The sequence below is a fragment of the Belonocnema kinseyi genome, chromosome 2 (genome assembly GCF_010883055.1).
Source record: "Belonocnema kinseyi isolate 2016_QV_RU_SX_M_011 chromosome 2, B_treatae_v1, whole genome shotgun sequence".
Classification (NCBI taxonomy): domain Eukaryota; kingdom Metazoa; phylum Arthropoda; class Insecta; order Hymenoptera; family Cynipidae; genus Belonocnema; species Belonocnema kinseyi.
In genome coordinates this window covers 28,474,928-28,483,484 of record NC_046658.1, presented here as the reverse complement: position 1 = coordinate 28,483,484, position 8,557 = coordinate 28,474,928, and the positions used below count along the sequence as shown (strand labels likewise).

At 26.3% G+C, this 8,557-nt stretch overlaps 1 protein-coding gene across 5 annotated transcripts in view; it reads left to right on the top strand.

Moving 5' to 3' along the window:
- LOC117168150 (mitochondrial folate transporter/carrier) overlaps positions 1-8,557 on the top strand; it is a 188,106-nt gene that overhangs the window by 25,004 nt on the left and 154,545 nt on the right. The window lies entirely within an intron of this gene.

Here is an 8,557-nt window from a genome sequence, read left to right as displayed (position 1 = left end):
CTATCTAAGGATGGTACTATAGAACGCCACCTCAAGGTAGGCCTAGTGGCGCCATCTCTTGGTCAGGCCGGAAACTTATCAATCCACCCTCGTAATGTAATTGTCCAAAATTTCGATCTCTGGTTTTTAACGGATTTTACGTTTCGGCACTCACAGAATCCGAAAATCATAAAATTTGATGGTGTCTATATGTCTGTCTTTCTGTATGAATGGTTACCTGAATTTTGTAGCCACGCTAACTTTTGAAGGATTTTTCCAATCAAGTCAGCCTTCGATACTCTTCTTAAGGTTCCCAAAATGAAGGTTAAGTTCGTTAATCAAATATTTCCAACCAAAATTAAAAAATTTTGAGCATTTTCAGAATTTGAAAATTATTTTTTACAAATTTAAACATTGTTGTCAAAGTTTCTTATAGATAGGTAGAGGACTTGCAAATTATCAAAATTATCCGAGCGCGAAGCGCGAGTATCGTGATGAGAATGTAATCGTCAAAGCCGTAGGTGCTTTGATTTAAGTTATAGTATTTACAATATTTGCAAAAATTTAGTTAAAGTGTACGCATTAAACGTACGAAAACGAGCGTCATTTTTAAAAATATTTTGTAAATATTAGGAAATATTTTAAACTTCTAAAATATTTTTAATCACTTCAACACTTCTAAATTCTTTAACACCCAAATTTACCTTACAATTTTTAAGTCTTCAAACATTACAAAATTGCCGAAGATATTATGGATTTTTTCTCATCATTTTTAGAAATCTTTAAAAATGTTTTCTGACAATTTATTTTTAAAAACAAGAAATCCTTTCAAATTTTCATATGAATCTGAAGAATATTCTTCCATTAAAACCTTTCAAAATTGTCAAAAATATGTTTAATTTGTTCGAAAACGTTACTGATTCCATTCTCTATGAATATGATTTTAGTGGATGTTTTCAGTTTGTTATTTGTTGAAATGCCGACAAATATTGACGGAAATATAGATTTTTTAAGATTTCGAAAGGAAAAGCTTTTTAAGAATTTTGAAAGATTTGAAGATGACAAAAAAGTTTTCTTAAGTTTCCTAAGAAAATTTACAATTTTTTTTATTTTTTAAGTTAATTTGAAGAGAATATTTAAAAAGATTTTTAAAGAAAACTGTCAAAATTATCAAAAATTAATGTTGAGCAATATTCTACAACTTTTTCTAAACATTTAAAAAATTGTAAAACCAAATTCTGGAGAATTTTAAGGTATTTTTTATAATTTTGCGCAATTAAAAAAAATAGGAAAAATTAGCATTCATTTAAAACATAATTTGGAAACTTTAAAAATAATTATAATATTGAGAAGATTTATAAAAGATAAAAGAAAATTTAGATTTTTGAAGATTTTAAAATAAATTTTTGATATCTTTTTCAGAATTTGGAAAGGTTTTAAGAAATTAAAAATGTTTGGCCTAAGATTTCGAAGAACGTTTTATTTTTTTTATTAAAAAAAATAATTATTAAAGAAAATTTAGAAACATTTTAAAACATTTAAAAAATGCGTTGACTCAAGAATCCGGTAACTAAATGTATCTACACTCAGAAATTTCCAAAAAAGTAAATATTTATATACCACCCAGTTCACGGTGTTTACAAAAATTATGAATTCAAAACAACAAAAAAAGACTACCTGCCACACAATTGCCAGTGCTTGCAGAAATATTGGAGACGGCTGGATTAAAAAATAATAATTTAATATTTCAACATTAGAAACTGGAAATAAATTTAAAGTTAAGTTTATACAAGAGCTTCGAAACAACTATTTTATAGAACACCCAGTCGAAAGCTACGAAAAACAATAATTGGACTTGGGAGAGAAAAAAGATAATCTGAATGCTTAATTGTTTCAGCAAGGTTTGAAAATAATTACAAAATTAAACAGAATACAATTTTTTCATGTTTTTATATTTGTAAAATAGATTCTTATGAAATATTTTTAAATACTTGAAAATGTTAGAAAGAAAAATCCAAAGTTATTTAAGGAATAATTAAAAAATTGAATCGACTAAAAATTTAAAATGAGTTGTATTTGGGCAAATGATTTCTTACAAAGTATTTAAAAAGATTTCAAAATTCGTAAAAGAATAATTTGAATTACTCTTAGGACACTTGTTTAAAGTTTTTCAAATTGAAAAAAAGCATAGGAAAAATCCTATAGGATGATTTAAATGTTGGTAAAAAAAAGGATGTTTAAAAGTTTCAAACAGATTTCACAATAATTTAAAAATTGAGTGAATGGAAAATTGAAAATAATTTATATATGGAAAAAGATATTTGTAGAGAATATTAAAAATAACTTCAAAAATTGCAAAACATGAATCTGAAATATTTTAAGGACCCTTTTTAAAACTCTTAAAAATGAAAAAAAGAAAAATTTGGCTCATTTTAAAAGATAATCAGGTGGTCTAAAAGTTTTTGAATAATTTCAAAATTGAATGGATTGAAAATTAAAATAATATATGGTTGGAAAAATTAATTCCTAGAGAATATTTTAAATGTCAAATGTGAAATATTTTAATGAAACTTCTTCAAAGCTTTCAAAATTAAAACAAGAAATTATGAAAAGCCTTACTCATTTTGAAAGATAATCTGCTGGTTTCAATGTTTCAACAAGATTTGCAAATCATGTCAAATTAAACGGAGTAAAAATTTAATATGTGGAATAATTAATTCTTAGGGAATATTTTAAGAGATTAAAAGATAAAGAAATTTCGAAAGAACAATTCTGAAATATTTTAAGGAAACTTCTTAAAAATTAAAAAAAATTAGAAAATAAATATATAGGAAAAATTCAACTCATTTTAAAATATAATTAGAAGGTTTAAAAGTTTTCAAAATGATTTATTATAATTTGAAAATGGAATTGTTTGGAAACTTGGAAACTTCTTCGATCTTCAAAATTAAAAAAAAAAAAAAATATAGGAAAAATTCCACTCATTTCAAAATATATTCAGATGGTTTCAAAGTTAGAAACAGATAGGAAAAAGCTGAATGTAAATGTAGAAAAGACAAAGATAATGAGGTTTAGAAAAGGAGCAGGGGTAATGAAATATATACGGGGAATACGAAAAGGAAGGTTAAAAAAAATGGAGAAGGAGAATGTGCTATTTGATACGCGGTTATGGCCGGTATTAGGTTATGGAGCAGAGATATGCGGATGGAAAGATAGGAAAGATATTGCGAGTTTACAAGAAAGGTATATAAGGTGGACACTACGGACAGACTGGAGGACGCCAGGATATATGGTGAAAGAAGAAGCGCAAAGGGATAAGTTAAATATTAGAGCGGGAAAGATGGCATGGAAAATTGAGACGAATCTGAGGGTGAGAAAGGGAGGGGAGTTGGCGAGAAAGTGTTTGATTGAGGTAGAAGAGAGTAGAGGGAGGGCGATCGAATTAACGAGATGGGAAGAAGAAAGTAGGGAGTTCTTTAATGATAGAGAAATAGAAGACGGGACTGGAGTAAACTATGAATAATTGGAAAAAAGGGAGAGGGAACGACAATTAATAAAAAGATGGGGGATGAATGAGGAATCAAAATACAATAAACGGTATAAGATGATACAAAAGGAAGGGCTGCCAAAGTATTTAGAAAAGGGATGGGGAGAGAGAAGGTGGACCAGAATAGCAAGATTTATATTGGAAAACGAGGTAAGGGAGGGGATGTACTGGGAAAAAGATGAGAATGAGCATGTATGGGAAGGATGTAGGAGATGAATGGAAGATAAAGGAAGCTGGCAAGAAAATGTGGTTAAGATTCTAGGGGAAGATGGATTAGGAGAAGAATGGGTGAAGGAGTTGGAGGGTGCTAAAGGAGCGAATGAGAGAGAATGAAAGAATGCACGTGAAAAAAGGCAAATGGACGTATAAAAAAGTGAAAGAAAAAGGAAACGGAAATCGCTTAGATTAGAAGCGTAAAGATTGTAAGTAATGGTAAGGTAAAAGTTAAGTAAACTAAGGTGCGTTTGCGTGCTCATGGTCTCTCTCTCTCTCGCTTGCACTCTCGCTTTCGTTCGATCGCTCACTCGCTTGCTAATAAGTCCTAAATTGCGCTATCGCAGGAAATAGAAGTAAGGAACTAGATATAAGCCTTTATGTAAATAGCTGTCAATAATTGTATGTATTGAAAAGATAAGATTGTAAAAAAATATATATATAAGCGGAAAGATTGTAAGGAATGGAAGTCATGTAAACCCTTAGGGAACACATTATGAATAAAGAAGAAGAAGAGTAAGTTTCAAAATTTTAAATTATTCTATATTAAAATTTTTTTTTTAATATTTCAAGAAACTAATTTTAAAAATGAATCAAGGTTTAAATGGTTTGAAATGATTTTAGAATTATTTAAAAATTGAGTCACCTAAACATTGAAAATAACTTATATTCCGAAAGATTTTTTCAAAAGATTTTCAAAATTTTAAAAGAAAAATCTTAAGTATTTTAAGGAAACGTCTTTACATTTTAAAAAATAAGAAAAATGTAGGAAAAATTGGATTGATTTTAAATTTTAATCAGATAGTTTAAAAGTTTAAAAAGAATTAATAATAATTTAAATATTGAATGGATTAAGAATTAGAAATAATTCAAATTTGAAATAGTTTAAGGCCACATTTCAAAACTTTTCAAAATTAAAAAAAGAAAAAGAAAAATGTTTCTCATTTCAAAAGATAATCGGATGGTCTAACAAGTTTTAAAATAATTTGAGAATAACTTCGAAATTAAAAAAATTAATTCTTAGAGAAGATTGTAAAAGATTAAACAATTTTTAATTGACAAATCTGAAATTTTTTTGAAGCAAGCTTCTTTAAAGTTTTCAAAAGTTAAGAAAAATATATAAGAAAAATTCGCCTCATTTTAAAATATCAGAAGGTTTAAAAAATAATTAAAAATAATTTAAAAATGAAATGGTTTGAAAATTTGTAAATGTTTTTGTATCTGGAGAAATTAATTCTTAGAGAATATTATAAAAGATTGAAAAAATTTTTTTGTTAAATCTTAAATATTGTAAGGAAACTTTTTCAAACTGTTCAAAATTTAATTTAAAAAATGTACGAAAAATTCAACTCATTTTAAAAGATAATCAGATGGTTTAAAAGTTTCAAACAAATTTAAGAATAATTTTAAATTTTATTGGATTTAAAATTTTTAAATGATTGTATAAATTTGACAAATTTTAAAATATTAATACATGGCTAATCTTTTTTGAAAATAAATAATTTAAAAATTGAACGTATGAAAAATGTAAAATGTTGATTTATTCGGAAACATTAATTGTTGGAGAATATTTTAGGATTTGAAAAATTGTAAAAGAAAAATCTGAAGTATCACAAGGAAACTTCTTGAAAGTTTTCAAAGATAAATACATGGATAATCCGTTTTAAAATAAATAATTTAAAAATTTAACGTATGAAAAAGATAAAATGTTTTTTTATGTAGAAAAATTAATTGTCGGAGATTATAGAAAAAATTGTAAACATTTTGAAAGAAAAATATAACGTATTTTAAGGGAACTTATTTTAAAATAAGAAGATAATCAGATGGGTTAACAGGTTTGAAAAAATTGAATAGATAAAAAATTTTAAATAACGATATTTGGAAACATTATTCCTTAGAGAATATTTTACAAGATTAAAATTTTTGAAGTTCTTCAAAGTTTTAAAAATTAAAAAAAAATTTGAAAATTTTAATCATGTAAAAAAATCATAAAAAAGTTCAAAAATTTCAAGAAAATTGTAAATAATTTAAAAATTGCGCCGATTAAATATGTAAATGTTATTTTATTGGGGAAAATATATTCTTAGTGAATATTTCAAAAGATAAAAAAAATATTTAAAAGACATCTGAAATATTTTAATTTACTTATTTTAAAATATACTTATGAGGTTCAAAACTTTTCAAAAGAATGTAAAATAGTTAAAAAATAGAACGGATTAAAAAAATGTTGGAAAATGATTCACTTATTATACACTTATTATATTATCTAATTAAATAGTACTTAAATAAACTTTAATTAAATACATTGATTAAAATAATAAAAAAAATTAAATTAAAACGTATCTAATTTTCTTTTAGCTTATAATATTTTTCACATTTCCTAATTTAGTATGTGTACCAATAACTCAATTATTAGCTTCAGCCTTTAAAAAATGAAGAAAAAACGGCTCATTGGTTTTGTCTTAATGTTATACACATATAATTTTCGTAAGATTCCGGAGAAATTTTCAAACAGATTTTTGAAGATTTCACATATGCCGGAAAAAATGCAGAACATTTTTATGTATTTTTTTTATTTTCCAGCATTTACAAAATATTAGGAAAAGTTAGAGTCAGCTTAAGAGATATTTAGGAATTCTAGAAGATTTGAAGAAATATTTTTTTAAAATAAATGTTCGAACAACTATGCAAGCATGTAAATATTGTTAATCTCTTCAAAAATTCATAAATAATTTTTAAAGTAAAAAATTACATTTTGACAATTGCCTTAAAAACTTCGAGATTTTTAGAAACCTTCAGAGGAATCTTAACAAAAAATTTTCATTCCTTCAAAATTCTTAAAAAGCTTTTTACATTTTTTTTTCGAATCACTCGAAATTTTATAAAATTGTTCAAAATCGTTTAAAAAATATATCGAAAACTTTTAATTTTCTAACATTCTTCAAATTTTAAATTACTTTAAGACCTTTTCAAATCATTCTGTTTGTCTAAATGAAGATATTCTAAGTTTTTTGTCCATGATGTATTTCATTTTTCTTATGTCTTTCAACGTTTGAAAACGCTTACAAATTGTATATACTGCGATAGAAAAATTTTAAGAACAGAGTTGTTTCCTAATATTAAAAAAATCATTCGCAATTCAAATTTTCTCTTTGATCAATAATGTTTAGAAACATTTCGAAAAAAATTTATCATGGAATAAAATCACTTAATTGAAAATGTTAATTTACTCAATTGATGTTGCAGAGAGCTCGTAATGTCTTTTTTTTTTTTGATTGACTGACAAAAATTCTTAGTAATTGAAAAAAATTAACTGCAAGAATAAAAAACGAACACACACATCTTTTTTTCATACCTTACTTTGTGTATTAAATCATTAATATCCAGGGGCAAACTGGGCCGCCAGGCAACCGGGCAAATGCAAAACAATGCATTTTCGGGGCCCTTTTTCTCAAATTATATGAATATTTTTAAACAAATTAAAAATATATAGAAATAAAAAATAAACTATTTTTTCTTTCTATAATTATTAATTAAATTATTTCATCAAATTAAACTTATTATTTTTCTGTCATATGATCATTCACTCATTTCTTGAGGATATCAGAGATGAGTATATTCATGAATAATCTAAGGCCATGTTTGAGTGGGTCACGTAAACAGATTCCTACGTTACCGCCACTTTTTTTATTTCCCAACTTATTTTCACACGAAACGCTCAATCGAGTTGAAATTTTCGGTTAATAAACAAGATGCACGAAGAATTGTGGGTCTGGTCCTAAATTTGCATAATTATGAAAAAAGTTTTTTGTTGTGAATAATTTTTTTTTGCTTTTTTCATAATTATTAAAATTTATTACCAGACCCACCTTTCTTAGTGCTTCTTATTTATTATACCAAATTTTTAACTTGATGTGGCGCTTCGGGTGAAAATAAGTTGGAAAATAAAAAAAGTGATGGTAAGGTAGGAATCTGGTCACGTGACCCACTAGTCACATGGCCTTAATACATCTATTTGTTCGTTTTGTAACATTTTTAAATTTCAAATAATTGTCTATTATTAAAATATAAAATTTGGCTCCTGATTCTGCATATCCTGTCATAAAAAACAGGCTGCGATATAATCTCGAAGTCTGAAGTCACATTATCTCTTCACCTATTGGTTTGATTTAAACGCGCCGCTTTTAAGGGCATGTGATACTTGCAGTTTCCCCGGCTTTTTTCCACAAAAATGAAAATTTTTAAAAACTGAATTTGGAGATGCTATAAAATATCATAACAGACGTCCCCGGACTCTTAATTGAGGGATAATAACAAAAAATTTTATTGTGCTAAATAAAAATTTTATGCGTATGTATTATTTTGAGGTTACGTCGTTTTTCATCTCTGCCTTTCCGATAATCTGGAAATTATTTATGAAATAAACTTTTTTGATTGCCTGCAAAAAGGGTTAGTTCCGGGAGATTAGTTACTATGTTTATTTGCAAGTCCAAAGTTTTCGGCCCAAAATATTGTTTAGTTTGGAAGTAACGCACAGGAGAATTGTAACATACATAACCTCCAAATGTACACACGTTGTTAGCAATATCAAAAAATTTTTTGAAAAAAAATACAAATAAAGTGTGCGGGGACGTCCGTTAGCATGTGCGCTATCATTTCCCAATTTTTTAAGACAAAATATTGATTATTCTAGAAAAAAGCCGTCGGAACCTAAAGCTGGTAAAATCGATACTAATTCCTAAGCGCTATGCAAATTAATCAGATTTTGCTAAATTAAAACTTTTTTGAATTAAACCAAAAAAAAGTGTATGGGGACGT